We start from the raw sequence: 18,098 nt of genomic DNA on the forward strand, positions 1-18,098 counted from the left end.
TACTAATTACAATCTTCTTAACATTTGTGTGAGTATACTGGTTGTTGTTGGATGATAACAATTATTGTAAAATATATAAATTTAGGATTATGTGTAATTGGCATTCTTTTCTATAATGAATATCAAGTGACCCTGACTTGACCTCATATTTCCTGCTCATCACAAGTAGTCATCTTAACCATGAGACCATTTGAGCATGCCTCCAAGCCTGACTCAAAGTTTCATTGTTGCTGATATTTGCAACTATGAAATCCAAACACACTTTGATTTCATTGCAGTGTATTTAGTTCATTTCATGTATATGTGTTGTGGCAGGGTGAGCTGTGTTCTTCTGCACTCCAGTGGTGCTAGTCTCATCCACTGCATGTGAAAACCTCTGGCAGCCCTGTCATTGTCTGGCATGAATTTTCAGGTGTCACTGCATACTCATTACATAGTAGGCTTAGCATACCTGAATGATTTGTATTAATTGGCATTCTTTTCTATAATGAATATCAAGTGACCCTGACTTGACCTCATATTTCCTGCTCATCACAAGTAGTCATCTTAACCATGAGACCATTTGAGCATGCCTCCAAGCCTGACTCAAAGTTTCATTGTTGCTGATATTTGCAACTATGAAATCCAAACACACTTTGATTTCATTGCAGTGTATTTAGTTCATTTCATGTATATGTGTTGTGGCAGGGTGAGCTGTGTTCTTCTGCACTCCAGTGGTGCTAGTCTCATCCACTGCATGTGAAAACCTCTGGCAGCCCTGTCATTGTCTGGCATGAATTTTCAGGTGTCACTGCATACTCATTACATAGTAGGCTTAGCATACCTGAATGATTTGTATTAATTGGCATTCTTTTCTATAATGAATATCAAGTGACCCTGACTTGACCTCATATTTCCTGCTCATCACAAGTAGTCATCTTAACCATGAGACCATTTGAGCATGCCTCCAAGCCTGACTCAAAGTTTCATTGTTGCTGATATTTGCAACTATGAAATCCAAACACACTTTGATTTCATTGCAGTGTATTTAGTTCATTTCATGTATATGTGTTGTGGCAGGGTGAGCTGTGTTCTTCTGCACTCCAGTGGTGCTAGTCTCATCCACTGCATGTGAAAACCTCTGGCAGCCCTGTCATTGTCTGGCATGAATTTTCAGGTGTCACTGCATACTCATTACATAGTAGGCTTAGCATACCTGAATGATTTGTATTAATTGGCATTCTTTTCTATAATGAATATCAAGTGACCCTGACTTGACCTCATATTTCCTGCTCATCACAAGTAGTCATCTTAACCATGAGACCATTTGAGCATGCCTCCAAGCCTGACTCAAAGTTTCATTGTTGCTGATATTTGCAACTATGAAATCCAAACACACTTTGATTTCATTGCAGTGTATTTAGTTCATTTCATGTATATGTGTTGTGGCAGGGTGAGCTGTGTTCTTCTGCACTCCAGTGGTGCTAGTCTCATCCACTGCATGTGAAAACCTCTGGCAGCCCTGTCATTGTCTGGCATGAATTTTCAGGTGTCACTGCATACTCATTACATAGTAGGCTTAGCATACCTGAATGATTTGTATTAATTGGCATTCTTTTCTATAATGAATATCAAGTGACCCTGACTTGACCTCATATTTCCTGCTCATCACAAGTAGTCATCTTAACCATGAGACCATTTGAGCATGCCTCCAAGCCTGACTCAAAGTTTCATTGTTGCTGATATTTGCAACTATGAAATCCAAACACACTTTGATTTCATTGCAGTGTATTTAGTTCATTTCATGTATATGTGTTGTGGCAGGGTGAGCTGTGTTCTTCTGCACTCCAGTGGTGCTAGTCTCATCCACTGCATGTGAAAACCTCTGGCAGCCCTGTCATTGTCTGGCATGAATTTTCAGGTGTCACTGCATACTCATTACATAGTAGGCTTAGCATACCTGAATGATTTGTATTAATTGGCATTCTTTTCTATAATGAATATCAAGTGACCCTGACTTGACCTCATATTTCCTGCTCATCACAAGTAGTCATCTTAACCATGAGACCATTTGAGCATGCCTCCAAGCCTGACTCAAAGTTTCATTGTTGCTGATATTTGCAACTATGAAATCCAAACACACTTTGATTTCATTGCAGTGTATTTAGTTCATTTCATGTATATGTGTTGTGGCAGGGTGAGCTGTGTTCTTCTGCACTCCAGTGGTGCTAGTCTCATCCACTGCATGTGAAAACCTCTGGCAGCCCTGTCATTGTCTGGCATGAATTTTCAGGTGTCACTGCATACTCATTACATAGTAGGCTTAGCATACCTGAATGATTTGTATTAATTGGCATTCTTTTCTATAATGAATATCAAGTGACCCTGACTTGACCTCATATTTCCTGCTCATCACAAGTAGTCATCTTAACCATGAGACCATTTGAGCATGCCTCCAAGCCTGACTCAAAGTTTCATTGTTGCTGATATTTGCAACTATGAAATCCAAACACACTTTGATTTCATTGCAGTGTATTTAGTTCATTTCATGTATATGTGTTGTGGCAGGGTGAGCTGTGTTCTTCTGCACTCCAGTGGTGCTAGTCTCATCCACTGCATGTGAAAACCTCTGGCAGCCCTGTCATTGTCTGGCATGAATTTTCAGGTGTCACTGCATACTCATTACATAGTAGGCTTAGCATACCTGAATGATTTGTATTAATATTTGGCACTGATTTGTTGTAGAATCTTAGAGTTGAATTGTGGAATTGGGGTTTATTCATCTCATGACATACATCTTCAGTCCATTTGGTTTGCATATAGGAGACGTCAAAAATATGTAATACGGTTCCAATGATTTTTACACTAATAAATAATGGTACTAAAATAAATAACAAAATGCTAATGATATTTCTTTGGATATGTATCCAGCTCAGATTTCCAGTTTGCCCTGCATGAACTCACCCACTGAGCGATAAAATTTCATTGTCAATGATTCATACAGCTTTGTTTTAAGTGGACCTAAATTCGGATACATGGTTCTTTATATGTTGTTTGTTGAATTAGCCCCAAAAACAAACCCACACTTAATAATGGACTTAAAGAAGCTTGTATATGCTACTTTCCATGTCTTCACAATATTTGCACTGAAATGAAAAGCTGCTCCATTTGTTTTCTTGGCATTCAACATATGCCTGCCAGCTCAAATTTTTATCCAGATTTAATTCTAAGAATTTGACTGAGTCAACTTCTTCTACATGTTGATCATTGTGAATAATCTTAGTCTTCTTGCGTTTTGACTGATTAGTTCTGAATTGCATCACATGAGACTTAGGTATATTTAGACACAATCCTTTAAACAGAATCAAGTTTCTAACATAGTGAGAGTACTGATCACAGGTTTGAGAATTTTTCCTCAACCCTGACTTTCAACTAAGATAGAAGTATCATCACTGAACAGAACTGGCGGGGAGTTAATATTTAATGGTAAGACATTAATATAGAAGAGCCCAGTATGTGGAGCTTTGTGGATAACTTTTTTCCAGTAAGAATAATAATTTGCCCCATTTAGAGAGATGCTAACTCTTTGATTTCTGTTTGATAAGTGGGATTTAAGCCATTGTAGGGTACTGTCCCTAATGCTGTACTTTTCACTTTTGTATAAGCAATGAATGTATGTTTTACAGAATCAAATGCCTTTGGAAAGTCAAAGGAAATTCCTGCCACTTTTTTGCTCTTGTCTAATGATGTACTTATTTTATCAATGAAACTGTTCAGTGTATCTATGAAGTTTCTCCTTTGTTGGAAACCAAATTATTGTTTAGAATTATAGAATATTTTTCAATTAAGTCTTGGATTTTGGCAACAGCAATGTTTTCAAATACTTTAGATGACAGAGAGAATTGACGTAGGACAATATTTTCCCATGACCTCTCTTGAGACATTTTGATAAGTACTTTGACTTTGACCTTCGACATATTTTAATAACTCAAGGAAACAGCCCTCACCAAAACATTTATTTATTATTTGAGCTAGTGCAATTCTGTTTTGTGCTGCTTTTACAACCTATAGAGTTTTTGTTTTTTAATGGTAGGACTGCATTTTCTACTGCCTTCATAGAATTTTTTAGTTAGTTAGTTGGTTTCATGTTCCATATATCATTTTGCGTGATAGATTGTAATGATCTACAACAAGTCATTTTACATTCATATCACAAATTTATTTGTACATATGGTTACATTTTGAACATGTCTAAGGTTTTTTTTCTTTTTGTGAGTTAGTAAGTCCTACCCCCGACCTTTTACAAATTTTGCTGATAGAAATTATTCTACAGAATAGAATGAGTTGTGAAACTTCCTCAGTTTTTTTTATTGCAGCATTGTGCACCCTTCTTTGTGCTAAAGACAATCTTAATGTGGAGTAATCAATGTCATTTTCCCTTCTGGTAGTGCAATTATGCACATTATTGTTCCTTTTGAATTATTTACAACAGACTTCATGAAGGAATAAATATACTGTGAAGCACAAATTAGAATGCCAAACTCCTCAAACAAATGTCTACAAGATGATCATGGATGAGCACCACATGTTATTCTTACAGCACATTTTTGTGCAATGAAGACTTTCTTTCTTAAAGATGAGTTACCCCATAACATTATTCCATATGACATTATTGAATGACAATATGCAAAATATGACAACTAACTGATTTGTCTCTCCCCCACGACTGCAATTATTCTAAGTGCAAATGTGGCTGAACGAAGTTGCATTATGAGATCTAAAATAAACTTTTTCCAATTTAAATTCTCATCATTATGGACGCCTAAGAATTCTGAAGTTTCCACACTATTTATTATTACCTCTCCAAGTATTACATGTGTCATTGATGTAGTACCCCTAGATGTACAGAACTGGGTATGCTATATCTTTTCAAAATAAAGGTTGAGACTATTTGCAGGAAACCAGTCAATGATACTTATAATAATTATGTTTACCATTTCTTCTGTTTCTGTATGCATGCTTGAACTGATTACAATACTAGTGTCATCCACAAAAAGCGATAATTCTGCTTTTTGTAGATTAGACAGAAGATCATTTACATATAGTAGAAACAATGGTGGACCTAAGCTTGAACCTTAAGGAACACCATAGATGATTTCTCCCCAGTCATACACTTGTCCTCAGATGAAATTGGTTGAATTAAAAAGTAAAAATTTCTGTAACCTTTTTGTGAGATATGACATTATCCATTGGTTGGATGTACTATAAATTTTGTAAAACTTCAATTGATCTATGAGAATACTGTGATTCATAAAGTCATTACTGTGATTCATAACCATCACTATTTTATTATTTAAAGCTTGTAAAATCTGGTGAATGAACATGTAAAAGGCATTCTCAATAGAGCATCCTTTCCGAAAAGCAAATTGTGATTTTATGAGGATATTATTGTTGCTAAAATGAGATAATATTCTAGAACACAACACCTTCTCAAAAATTTTGGAATATGGTGTCAGCAGTGAAACAAGTTGGCAGTTATTGACATCTCTCCAATCACCTTTCTTAAAGGGCGCTTAAAAATGGCATATTTCAATCTCAAAAAATCCCTTAAATTAGTGATGCATAACATATTTCAGAGAAGGCTGGTCTTATTATGTGGGAATGAATCTTTAGTATACTACTGAGAATATCATCAAAACCAGATAAGCTTTTATTTTTGAGAAAATGTATAATTTTCTTAATTTCAAAAGACGAGGTTGGTGATACATTCATGTTCACTGACTATACTTCTCTTCTAGTCGATAAGGCAACAGAGAACAATCAGGAAACATCTGTGATCAACGCATTTGATGACATTCTGAAATGGTTTAACTGTAATAGAATCTCTCTGAATATTAAAAAAAACTCATTATGTACAATTTCATGTGGCACATAGAGAACCAGGGTATATAAATATGGAATGTAATGGAAAACAAATAAAACAAGTCAACTCAGCTAAGTTCCTAGGTGTGTGCATAGATTAGAAACTAAATTGGTCCAACCATATCCTACATCTAGAAAAAATAGCTACATTCTGCAACATTTGCCTTATGCATAATTTCATTAATCACACACATAAGGATGCCATAAGAGCTGCTTATTCCAGATCTTAATGTGCACTTTTGTCTTATGGAAGCATCTTTTGGGGCAACCAGTCCTTGGCAAAAGAAGTTTTTATTGCACAGAAGAGATCTATATGCATCATGAGTTGTGTGCAACCAAGGCACACATGCAGGAATCTGTTTAAGATACTACAGATATTTACGATGATACCTCAGTATACATACTCCCTTGTATGTTTCAGTGATACAAACCTTATTTAAAAGTCATTCTATTCAATAAGTCCATTTTTTGTGCATAGGTGCAAGTTTTATTATACAACTGAGTTAGCCATTCAATGTAAGCTTAAATGTAAACTATTTGTTACTGTGGTGCTATATTGTTGCTCAAATACTCTGATACTGTTAATTTGAATGTGTACACACAAGTGTTAATTCTGACGTATGTAATATGTTTTTATATCTTCTAGTGTTCCATGCTGTTACTATGAGCCTTGTCATGAATTAACCATATAGTGTGGTGCTGTAACATTGTAAAAATACTGATTTGTTCCATATTCTTGGAACTTCATTGCTATCAGGATCAATGGAACTCACAATAAAATAAAAAATAAATGATTGAATTTTATAAGACTTACTTTTTCGTCATATTGCTGTGACTTTCTCTTGAATTGTTTGTCCCTATGCTGTCTACTATATTTAAGAAATGATTATTAAATGTGTTTGCTACCTGGGTTTCATCATTTACCGTCCTTTCATTCAGTTCAGTAGTGATGTCATCCAATTTTGTGGCTGGTTGTCCTGTCTTGTTTCACTGCTTCTCATTTAGCCTTAATTCTATTACAGAAATTACTGATTTCTGACATAATGTGCAATTTCCTTGATTTTTTAGTAACCTTTCTTAGTAATTGCGAGTAGTTTTTCTAGTGTGCAATTACTGCAATATATCTATTGGTAATTCCACTGGTGATCCATGGTTTTTTACATGGCTGTGTAGTGTCCTTTCTGATTATCTTATGCAGAAAACTATTTCCAAATAATGATATGGAACTATAATGGTGTAGATTAAATTTTATGTTTGCATTTGGTTCATTATAAATTTCATCTCAGGTCATCTACCATTACTTTGTTGCAATAATCTGTTACATTTACATCATTAGGCTTTGCTCCTTTTATAAAGAATCCTTTAAAGCACTTTGGTATTTGAGTTGGATTTACAGCGGTGTTTCCTTCAATATTAATTTTTGAAATATCTTGATTACAGGCTTTATCACCTAACTCAGATTTAATGACTGACCCCACAGCCTTTGTCTTATTTTTATGGTTTAGAATTAGCCTCCTAGTTGTCAACTGTTTTGCTGCATTGATAACTCTTTTAAATATAATTTCATAGAGTCTAACATATACAGTGAAATCAGTATCTCTATTATAGTTTAATTCTCTGTGCAGTTGCCTTTTCCTGACAGTGGAAATTTTTATGCACTGTGTGATCTAGTTTAATTTATTTATTACTTTACTCCTGCAGACTCTAGGTGGAAATGTTGCATTAAAGACACCAAGAAAACAATTTAGGACTTTTTCAAACTTTTTGTTACTTGAGTTCCAATGATCAATAGGACATTTTTCTCTTTTAGCTTATTGCTAAATATTAAAAAGCTATACTTGCTAAAGCTTCTTCTCAAATGGGTTTCATACATGAAGTGTTCCTGTCTGTGGCAACTCAGAGAGCGATGCACAGTGATTTGAAATATCTAAATCTAGAAAAAAAATTACACACATTTTCACACACATAATAAGTTAAAACATTATCAGTACAGGTTGCTGTTTGATAGATTCAAAGAAATTCAGTTTGAAACCATAATTCTTTAGCAAGCCAATGAATCTTGAAGCATAGCTACCATCACTTGTGACATGAACATTAAAATCAGAAGCTATTAGAGATTTTTCTTTTTTCTCTTCAAAGGCTTTCTAGGTACTTAGATACAAAAAGCAGTGTTGTCACCCTCCCTGGGATTCTATTTATTGATATTACTATAACATTTACTGGTAAGTCCATTATCTCTACACAAAAGCTCCCAAACACCCATTCTTCCTTCCAATTATGGTTTCATAATTTGTACCACTAAGCAGAAGTATACACACAGTCTCACAGAGATGCTGAAGAAACTGAACTGGGAGACTCTTGAAGACAGATGTAAACTATCTTGAGAAAGCCTACTTGCAAAGTTTCAAGAACCAGCTTTAAATGATGACTCTACGAGTTTTCTACAACCCCTCATACATTGCTTTGTAGAAATCATGAGGACAAAATTAGATTAATTACAGAACACATGACAGCATTTAAACAATTACTCGTCCCCCATCCTTAAGTGGATTGAATGGACAAAAACCCTAATATATGGTGCATAAGGATGTACTCTCTGTCATGCACTTCAAGGTGGTTTACAGAGTATAGGCATACATGTAGATGTAGAATATAATTTCAAACAATGGAAAATCCAGGAGATGGAATTTAACAATATAATGAGAAGGAAAGTTGCTACTTACCATATAGCAGAGATGCTGAGTCGCAGATAGGCATGAGAGAGGTAGGGGGAGGGGGTGGAGGGGAGGGGGGGAAGTAGCGGAAAAGGAGAGAAGCAAAAAGACTGGGTGAGGTGGTTGGATGATGGCTGTGTAGTTCTGGAATGGGAACAGGGAAGGGGCTGGATGGGTGAGGCCAGTGACTACAGAAGGTAGAGACCACGAGGGTTACGGGAACATAGGATGTATTGCAGGGAAAGTTCCCACCTGCACAATTTAAAAAAAAGTTCATGTTGGTGGGAAGGATCCATATGGTACAGGCTGTGAAGCAGTCATTAAAATGAAGAATATCATGTTTGGAAGCATGTTCAGCAACAGGGTGGTCCACTTGTTTCTTGGCCACAGTTTGTCAATGGTCATTCATGCAAACAGACAGCTTGTTGCTTGTCATACCTACATAGAATGCATCTCACTGGTTGCAGCTTAGCTTGTAGACCACATGACTGGTTTCACAGGTAGCCTGTCTTTCAGGGGATAGGTGATGTTAGTGACTGGACTGGAGTAGGTGGTAGTGGGAGGATGTATGGGACATGTCTTGCATCTAGATCTATTACAGGGTATGTACCATGAGGTATGGGATTGGATGAATATATTGTGTAGGTTCGGTGGATGGCGCAATACCACTGTGGGAGGGGGGGGAAGGATAGTGGACAGAACATTTCTCCTTTCAGGGCACAATAAGAGGTTCAAATATTCAAATGTGTGTGAAATCTTATGGGACTAAACTGCTAAGGTCATCAGTCCCTAAGCTTAAGCACTACTTAACCTAAATTATCCTAAGGACAATCACACATACCCATGCCCGGGGGATGACTCGAACCTTCGCCGGGACCAGCCGCACAGTCCCTGACTGCAGTGCCTTAGACTGCTAATCCTACATGGCGCATGACAAAAGGTTGGTACGTGGTGGAAGACTGGAAAGATAAGGCACATGTAATGGGATACCCTCCTCTGACATTGCCCCCCCCCCTGCCCCCCCTCCCCCCGCAACTCTTTTTATATATATAAAAACAAAGATGATGTGACTTACCAAACGAAAGCACTGGCAGGTTGATAGACACACAAACAAACACAAACATACAAACAAAATTCAAGCTTTCACAACCAATGGTTGCTTCACACGCACACGCACACGCACACGCACACGCACACGCGTGCGTGTGTGTGTGTGTGCGCGCGCGAGTGTACATCTGTCCTTTTTTTCCCCTAAGGGAAGTCTTTCCGCTCCGGGGATTGGAATGACTCCTTACCCTCTCCCTTAAAACCTACATCCTTTCGTCTTTCCCTCTCCTTCCTGAAGAAGCAATCATCGGTTGCGAAAGCTAGCAATTCTGTGTGTGTGTTTGTGTGTTTTGTTCATGTGCCTGTCTGCCGGCGCTTTCTCGCTTGGTAAGTCTTGGAATCTTTGTTTTTAATATATTTTTCCCATGTGGAAGTTTCTTTCTATATATATATATATATATATATATATATATATATATATATATATATATATAATTTTGTGTACAATGTTTTATATTTCAGGCTAAAATATATATAAATTATTTCTGGATTCATTTGCAAATTAATGATATATTTTAGCGGATACCCTTCTTTTGTTAAGAAAGTTTGTAAACGCTTTCACTTCGTAAACTCTTTGGAATATTGTGAATACTGCAGAATGTTAGGAGTAGTGGGCATGCCTCTGATGGAAACACTCATATTTTGCTAGTCTTCTCAACAACGATGTGAATTAGTGTTCTGAAATGGAAATTGTAGAGTTGGTGTGATTTAGAAGAATGGGATAAAATAAAAAAAATATTTGTAGCAACTGACAAATCTTGATCAGTTATTCAGTTATTCAGGAACCTACTAAGTTAAAATTTTAGCTACAAGAATGTTCCCCTTGACACAAGACTTGGAGCCAAGTACAACAATGGGATAATGAAGATAAGTAAAAAGTTTTTCTTTTGCATATCTTATGCCTCTCATAGCTCTTGAATATAATGAAGAGACTAGGAGCACTTTAATAGTGATATGTGGGAGGGTATGATTGCAAGTGTGGGTGTCAGCCGTGATCTGTTGACTGATAACAAAGTTTCGTCTGTTGCAGAAGAAGAAAGGAGAATTATTTCTATATTTTCAATTTTATGTTAATGAACTTCAATTACTTGACAATAGAAGACTGTAGAACTGCCCAACAAAATCAGCTCAACACTGATGAGATAATATAAAACATGACGGGCCGGATTAGTTGAAAGAGGACTTTATGACTGCAATGGAGGACATCAGATAAGATCAGTACAAACTATCTGTGAATTTTTTTGTTTTTTGTTTTTAAGTCATGTGGTTGCTAGGAAAATGACTAGATACAAGTATAGTGATGTAGATGTAAAAACTGTAGGACCCAGCCCTGACATGTTTAAACCAAATGAAAGTGTAGAAAGCAGAGGAACACTGAAAACCAATATTATGCACTTGATTTCGGCAAAATAGAGTGCAATAAATTAATTGTTTTGGAAAATGAGTTAGTTGCACAATCCTCACAACAGGAGAAGAATGTTAATGATATCAGAGTTGAAAAGAAAGCCATAGCAAAAGAAATGGAACAGAACTTTAATAGTTTAAATAAAAAAAATTAAATGTTGAAAACAACATGCAAACTAATGTAAATGTTTTAGATCAAAAAATTTCAGCAGTTCAGGAAAATTGCATTCACAAAAATCTATATTCAAACACTGGTACTGCATGATCCAGCATTCCAATAAAAAGTTTTCCAACAGCCAATTTACATCCGATGAATGTTCTACACCACTGTAGAGATAGTTTTGTGTCACACATGAGTGATGATTGAAAAATTAAATTTGTTAAAAGATGTCTTGAAGGCAAAGCTCTGTTGTGGGTAGTTCTAAATTTAAGTCAGTGGGAAAAATCAAAGTTACAAAAAAAGTTTTTAAAGTAAAGTTTGGTTGGAACCCGAACAAGGGAGAATTAAAAGTTAATTTCTGAATGCTTCAAATTATAGGAATAGGTATGGTACTCTGAAAGAGTTTTGTAAGAATCAACTTAAGAAATTAACTCATCTTGGCAAACCATTTGATGAAATGACATTGACTGATGCAATAAAAAGGAGATTACCAGAAAGGTTGCAGTGGAATATAGTACACAGACCTGACGATTGCCTTGACAATTTTTATGATATGTTGACAGGCTGAATAGGGCAGAAGAAAGAAGCATGTGCCATTACAATCAAAATGATAGAGATCACAGTGGTAACAACTACAGAAACAGACAGAGTGGTAACTTCTATCATGGTCAAAATAGTAATAGAGACAGAAATTTGGAACCTCAGCATAACAGTAATAATGAGGATAACCATGGGCAGTTTATTAGAAGCCACTTCAATGAAGGTCCACAGTTCTGCAGTGAGAAAACATAAGTGCAGGACCCCCAATTTACACTTACAATTCGAGAATAATAACAGTATTAATAGTGTGGTGCAGATAACTGAAGTTGGACAGAAGGAACATCAGATTTCTCATTTATATTTTGATCAAAAGTTTTAGGATACTATGTTTAATTATAATAATGTAGATACTAATCACAAACTAGAATGTGAGAGTAATGAGAATTTTGAGGTAGTGTGTACTAATGATTTCTTCTCTTGGTCAAAAAACAGCATTATTGGTGTATGTAAATCAGGTGATGGCTGTATTCGATCTGAATTGGGTGGTATTTTTGATGTAGCTGTGAATGAGAGCCGTGAAATTATGAGGTTGGTAAGTCTGAGACTGGTAGCTTATTGCAAATGAGTGTAGGTGAAGTGTGTGACTTTGATTATAATGAGACTTGTGATGTAATTGATGAAGTAATTTTGGAAGAATATGATGATGATTATTATTATGAGTATCAGGTTTTTGTGGAATTTAAAAGTAATGAAGTTCCAGAGTTATTTGCAAATCCAGGTAAGGTAAGTGATGTTTGTGATGATGTAAGTGAGAGTCATGGAATATCAGTCCAGTCAAAGCAATTTTTCATTTATGCCATGCAGAGTAATGAAGTGGAAGAAGATCTAAGTAGGAAGTGTAATTTTGACAGTAAAATATTTCGTGATCTTTCTGTAATTAGTGATGTTAGTTTTACTAAAGAGTGCATTCATTGTGTTCAATCTTTACCTGACAACATGAGTAGCCAATGTAATGCTATGATACCAGTAACCGTTGAAAGGACCCTGTAAAGAGAGTGTGAATGTAGCAACTGATGAAATTAAAAGTGATCTTTTGATTGATTGATTGATTTTTCATTGGTCCAGTTTTATCATATAGCACAAATTGTACAATTGATATTGGACAGGTCAAAGATAAGTTACAATAATACATAGTATTAGCAAAATAGTGGGCAAATTAAATTAGGTACCTATTACAATTAATTTTGTTACTTATTCAGAAATTCTCTGACAGAACAGAAACAGTGCTTTATTAGAAATGCCTTTAGTTTAGCTTTAAATACTGGATGACTAGTATTTTTATTTCCCCTGGTATCTTATTGCGTAGTATTACACCAATGTTAATTATGCTCCTCTGATAGGTGGTTGTTCTGCGATATTTTTGATGTATATTTGATTCCCTCCTGATACTATAGTTGTGTACATTTTTGTTCTGTAGCAGTTTGCCTGTTTTCAGGAGGTAGTCCCTAGTGAACAAGATAGTTTCGTAAATGAATAAATTTGGAACATTTATAACACCAAGCTCAGTAAAATGGGATTTACAGGACTCCATCTTCTTAAGGCCACAAATTATTCTTAAAACTCTTTTTTGCATTGTAGAAACCTTTGCACTGTGAGATGAGTATCCCCAGAAAATGATCCCATATCGGATTAGTGAGTTGAACTGTGCATAGTGTGCCTGCAGTACTGCTGTTTTGCTTGTTGTAGCCTTTAAAATTCTTAGGCCATAGCACACAGATGATGGTTTTCTACAAAAGTTATTTATATGTGAGTCCCACTTTAAGTCTTGCTGAACCCAAAGACCCAAGAATTTTGTGACACTTACATTTTCTAGGGGATCATTTTTTAATTGGGCTTGGATAGACATTTGGTTAGTTGGAGGCATTAAATGAAAATCGACACACAGTTTATTCAGTATTTATAATGCGTTTGTTTTTAGTGAACCACTCAGAAAGTCTTTTCATAGAACTTTCTGCTGTGGACCGCAAAGTTTCTGGACTGGATCCAGTGAGCAATATGCTGGTGTCATCGGTAAACGGGATAGTCTTTGTGGAACTCATATATTCAACTAGGCCGTACACATAAATCAAGAAGAGTAGTGGACCTAAGACTGAGCCCTGTGGTACACCATATTTATTGGTAATTCCCTAGAAAGAAAGGAATTGTTTCTTGTTTTATTCATTTTGGTGAATTCATACTGAAGTGATACTTTCTGCCGACTGTTTTTTAGGTGTGAAGACAACCAGCTATGTGCTACACCTCTTACTCCTCGTCTTTCTAATTTTTTGGGCAGAATGTTGTGGTCCAGGACATCAAAGGCTTTTGATAGATCTAGAAAAATAACTGCAGCTAATTTATGTTGATCAAGGGATTTTAAAATGGAGTCTAAGAATTCGAAAATTGCTGTCTGTGTAGATTTAGACTTTCTAAAACCACGTTGGTGTACTGTAGGAGGTGCATATTTATTTATGAAATTTACAAGCCCGTCATAGAAGAGTTTTCTAGAATTTTTGAGAAGGAACCTAACTGTGACATGGGTCGGTAGTTTGATATTTTTTCAGATAAACCTTTTTTTAGCAGTGGTGAAACTTTTGCTGTTTTAAAAATATCTGGAAATACACCAGTTTTTACATGAAGTGTCTAATAACAGAGATGATGATTTAGATCTCTGTTGGCCCCTGAATAGGGTGGCATAGGATTGTGCCAGGTGGGTGCCCATAGCCGTACCTCAGATTTGTTTGTAGGTAATGCATTACCCCTCCCACAGTGGTATTCCATCATCCACCAAACCTACACAATATACTCATCCATCCATACACAACCACTGCTCCCAATCCCTTACCTCACACCCCATACCTCTGTAATAGACCTAACTGCAATAGCAGTCCCACACATCCTTCCACCACCACCCACTCCATTCCATTCCGGTCACTAACATCACCTATCCAAGCAAAGTCAAGGCTACCTGTGAAACCAATCATGCTAGCTGCTGTGGCCGAGCGGTTCTAGGTGCTTCAGTCTGGGCATGGATGTGTGTGATGTCCTTAGGTTAGTTAGGTTTAAGCATTTCTAAGTTCTAGGGGACTGATTACCTCAGATGTTGAGTCCCATAGTGCTCAGAGCCATTTGAACCATTTGAAACCAGTCATGTGGTCTACAAGCTAAGCTGCAACCAATGTGCTGCATTCTATGTATGCATGACAACCAACAAGCTGTCTGTTTGCATGAATGGCCACCAACAAACAAATGGACCACCCTTTTGCTGAACATGCTGCCAAACATGATATCATTCATTTCAATGAGTGCTTCACAGCCTGTGCCATATGAATCCTTCCCACCAATGTGAGCTTTTCTGAATTGCGCAGGTAGGAACTCTCACTGCAATACATCCTATGTTCCCGTAACCCTCTCGGTCTCAACTTTCATTAGTCACTGTCCTCACCTTACCAGCCCCTTACCTGTTCCCATTCCAGCACTAGACAACCATCATTCCATCACCACAGCCAGTTTTTTTTATTTCTTTTCTTTTCTGCTATTTCCCTCCTCCCCCACCCCACCTTTCCCATGCTCATCGTCTAACTTGCAGCACTTCACTGTCCACCACCCCCACCATACTATCCCTTCCCCTCCGCACCCCTGCCTACTCCTTAACCCCCCCAGTCACCATTCCCATCATGCACTGGTGCAGCTGCTCACAGTGTGGTTTCAGTTGCCTGAGACTGCAGTTTTCTGTGTGTGTGTGTGTGTGTGTGTGTGTGTGTGTGTGTGTGTGTGTGTGTGTGTGTGTGTGTGTGTGTGCCCTTTTTGTTGTGAATATCTGTGACTCAGCATCTCCACTGTATGGTTAGTAGCAATTTTCCATCTCAAAATATTGTTAGAATATTGTCTCCTGTAATTAAATCTTCATTAATTTCATACCACCATTTAATTCATTTAAAAAGAGATAACTCAAAGTACAAAACAGACTGACTTGGGTATTTTGAATAACGTATTGCCATGAGTAGAGATTTATTAACTGTTGTCAATTTGCTGCAGAATTTTAAAATGTATGTTGTGTTATGTGTGATGCCCTCCTTAGAGACTGAGCAACTCCACTATATAAACTGAAGTAGCTTCCACAAGTGCCTATTATATGGAAGCCATATTGTTCATCTCACTCATAGCTTGTGATTATGGATTGCAGAGCACAGGTTGATGTCATGCTTCATCACTTTCAGAAAACCTTCAACACAAGTCTGTACCCTCACTTAGTAAACAAAGATGTTCAAAGTGTCATTTTTCACAAAATGCATTTTCAGTTATATTGTGTCCTCAGGTCTCTGTTGCATGTCCCTAGACTTATTCCAAGTGCCAGATCATTGAGAAAAGATTTCAGGCAGTCATTACAATCTTTGGTCTTTGTGCCAAGTAATGCTCCTCCATGAATCCATTCCATGTAGTTCTAATACAGAAAAACTACAACCATGTTAGTATAATGTAAGTGTCTTTGAGTACCAAAACAGTCAATGCAATGATAAGTATGATGCTGGCAATAAAACATAAGCATACGTGAGAGTTTGTGAAGATAGTGTATAGTAGCATGACAAATTACAAACTACAACATTTGGTGGACAGGGGGGACGGGGCGGGGGGCATTGTATGGAGCCAAACTTGTGGAGTCCACAGGGGTTTTTCTAAGATAGTTGGTGACAAAAACTTACCAGCCAGTATACAGAGAGTGAACTCAGATCATGTATGAAATAAAGCCCCTTTGATTGTCAAAACTTTAACAGTAAATGTATATTGGAAAGACAATTTAGATGCCATCCGAAGGTCAGTGATCATTGCAGTCAACAAAAATATTGTGTTTGTCATGTCAAACCTGGGTCTGTTTGTGAAGTTATCAGGACACATGTAATAGAGCTAAGTGAACTCAAGTTAATTAACAATTCACTGGCCACCCAATTCCACCATAACCATATACTTCAGAATCACTTAAAGAAAGTCTTTGCTCACCAGTGCAGAAATACCCAGACCCAGCAATATTAGTTGAGGGTGACATTAACCCACCAAGTATATACTGGGGCATCCATTGATTCAGTTGTTAGCAATCCACTTAGAAAATAAACAAGACATCATTTAGTTCCATTATGATGCATGTAGGGGAATTATAGGCAAAGTTTTAACAGACTATAAATTTTGCTCTGGAGAAGTATGTGCAAGGAAGTGGATTGAGGACAACAGACTATAAATTTTGCTCTGGAGAAGTATGTGCAAGGAAGTAGATTGAGGACAGAAAAGACCTGTCATGGTTTAATAAAAACAATTGGAAACTGCAGAGGTAGCTGAGATAGTTGCACTCTTAGTTCCAAAGAGAACGAGCGAATGATGACAGGCGAAAGTTATTAGTAATTCATGCATCTGTAAAAAGAAAGTGTGTGAAGCATACAACAACTACCACCATCATACCTTAGCAAAAGCTCTTGCCAAGAACCTTTGAAAACTCTGATCCTACATAAAACAGCTCAGCATGTTGAAGTCTTCTACTTAGTCACTCGTTGACTAGCCTGGTGTGGCAATAGCATACATCAAAAGGAAAGCCAAAGTTTTAATTTCTCATGTAGTAAATGATTCACATAGGAGAATCATAAAAACATACCATTGTTTGACTGTCATACAAACTCCCATATGGAAGACAGAGTAACAGGCTTCCCTGGCATAGAGAAGTAACTGAAAGTGTTGAAAACAAGTAAGTCACCAGGTCAGGATGGAATCCCAATTTGGTTTTACAGAGAGAAATCTATGGCAATGGACCATTATTAGGTTGCATTTATCACAAATCTCTCACCCAGTGTAAACTACCAAGTGACTGGAAAAGAGAGCAGGTAACCCTGGTTTATAAAAAAGCTAAAAGAATGGATCCTCAAAATTACAGGCACACATCCTTAACATCAGTTTGCTTCACAGTTCTTGGACATGTTTGCAGTTGAGTTATACTAAATTTCCTTTAGATGAAAGGCTTCTGTCCATAAATCATCACTGGTTTAGGAAGAATCACTTATGTGAAACTCAGCTTGCCCTTTTCTTGCCAACCTTGGATGAAAAGCAACAAGCAGATTTAACGTTCCTAGATTTCCAGAAATCATTAGACAATGTGTCCCAATGTATTCTGTTAACGAAGGTATGTGCCTACAGAGCAAGGTCCCAAATAAGTGAGTCCCAAATAAGTAATAGAACTCAGTACATTGTCCTCA

Source organism: Schistocerca gregaria, chromosome 1, assembly GCF_023897955.1.
Source record: "Schistocerca gregaria isolate iqSchGreg1 chromosome 1, iqSchGreg1.2, whole genome shotgun sequence".
Classification (NCBI taxonomy): domain Eukaryota; kingdom Metazoa; phylum Arthropoda; class Insecta; order Orthoptera; family Acrididae; genus Schistocerca; species Schistocerca gregaria.